Below are 2,294 nucleotides of genomic sequence, written 5' to 3' on the forward strand. Positions count from 1 at the left end.
GCTGGTCGTCTTAGGTAATATCAATGAAATTTCTTTTAGTGAAAAAATACACATGGCTTTCAGCTCTGGGGCGGTGCCCCTTTGAATATTTACACCTACATCCCAAGTATTTAAAATGTCAACCAGGTGTTTTTGAGCTATGCTGTTTACTAACAGACAGACACAAGCTCCCGTAGAAAATAACCGTTTTGGGGAAGGCAAATATAGTAATAGGAAAACTTTTTAGGTGCCCACCTTTCAATGAACAATGTAAGAAGCAATGTCCTTTTCAATTGAGCAAACGTTACAATGCACACCGACTGTGAGGATAAGATAACCCATAGTTGAACTCTCATTATGCTAACCTTGTGTGATTGGGCCATTCCAACGTTATCGAGTACATTCGTTGATATTGTATTGATTAATGTTTAGCTCAGAAGCAGATGAAAAGCATGCTTTGACTGCAAACTTTGGAGGAATGTGCTGTCAGGGCACAAAGGGCACATCTGGCCTAGACTATTTTAAATATTAATTATGACTATGTGGTAGTTGTGGTTAGAGTTCTATGTTGTCATAGCTAATTTCATAATTAATTACAGATCTACCTGATTAGCATATGATTAATATGAAAATCATCACTATTACCAAAAGTTATGACAATCTGAAAATATTTAAAGAGCAATGAAGAAGAATGAACAAAGAACAATGTTAAGTCATCAATTGATAGCTAGGGTATAAAACCTGGTCTTCAACAGATCTGCTAAGATAGTGGATTCTACCTGAAACATCTGTCTGTTTCTAAGATCAGTATCCAAAATATGCCTTTTACATATTTTTCAGTCCTTGTAAAAAAAACCCCACACAATTCAGCCATTTGTGCTGCTTTTTCAATCCAATGTCTAACCTCCATCAATGTCCTGAAATGTCTATCTGTTTCCTGTCTCCCCCAGCCCAGTTCCATAAGGAGGTTTGTCAGAAGTGCAGTAACTACACACAGGTGGTGCATCATGAGGTGAGAGAAAACAAAACTTAACATTTATCATCTTTCTAGCATATACATGTTACAAGAACAATTGTCAGGATGGGTCCCAGACATGTCATTTTGTGCAAAAGTTTTCCTATCTGTGTTCTGAGCAAGAATTTACTTAGTACTTTACTTTATTTATTTTAATTTTTGGACCATCTACTATATAAGCTGACTTAGACATATCTGTTACAATTAGTACAAGTCTATGACTATAGTGCATGTACGATGTGGTATGGATGCTATCGGATCAAGATTTTATTGAGAAATCGCCACAAGTTGTCAAAAATTATGACAATGTGGGACTAGTTAAATATCTGACAATATCTACTCTTTATTAACTATGATAACGGGAAATTCTGTACCTCAAATTGATATTTAGCTAGTGGCAATTTCATTTTTGTCATACCTGTTGTTGTTTAAATCCAATGTTGTGTCTGCCCCTGTAGAAGCCTGAAAATCTATATCTATACCTGGCTTAGTTCCTTGGGTTGTTAACCTGACATTGTTTATCTGCCCCTAGGCTGCCCTTATGGACGCCCTAAAGACCTGTATTTACCTGATCTCGTCCCTCAGGTTGTAGTAGTACCCATTGTTGTTTACCTGTTGTTGTTTATTTGATGTTGTTTGTCTGCCCCCCAGGCTGCCCTCATGGACTCCCTGAAACCTTTATTTGCCCGTCGCTATCCCTTGGGTTGTTGTTTACCTTACATTTATTCGCCCCCCAGGCTGCGCTGGTGGCCGCCCTGAAGACCCACCTGCAGGTTCCTGATAGCCTGTTGTTGTTTACCTGTTGTTGTTTACCTCCCCCCAGGCTGTGCTGGTGGCCTCCCTGCAGACCCACCTGCATGTTCCTGATAGCCTGTTGTTGTTTACCTGTTGTTATTTACCTGTTGTTGTTTACCTGCCCCCAGGCTGCGCTGGTGGCTGCCCTGAAGACCCATCTGCAGGTCCCTGATAGCCTGGCCCTGCAGCCCCTGCTGGAGTGAGTACCAGTACTACTGTAACAATGGTCTATGACATTTCCCCAGGTCTATGAGAACTGTGTGGCAGAGACTGTCATTTTTATATGGGTCACTGCTTTATAGCCAAAGCTGTAGGTCTTATATCAGTTAGGATTTTGCCATGGTCAATACTGACAAGAGAAGACCAAATACATGATTGTATGACAGTATAACCGCCGTTCGGCGTAACACACCAGCTTCTGTATCTGTATCTATATAGCCAGTATAACAGCCCTGTGGCTTAACCCACCAGCTTCTGTATCTGTATCTTATGCTATATTGCCAGT

The sequence above is a fragment of the Branchiostoma floridae genome, unplaced genomic scaffold, assembly GCF_000003815.2.
Source record: "Branchiostoma floridae strain S238N-H82 unplaced genomic scaffold, Bfl_VNyyK Sc7u5tJ_1354, whole genome shotgun sequence".
In the NCBI taxonomy this organism is placed as follows: Eukaryota; Metazoa; Chordata; class Leptocardii; order Amphioxiformes; family Branchiostomatidae; genus Branchiostoma; species Branchiostoma floridae.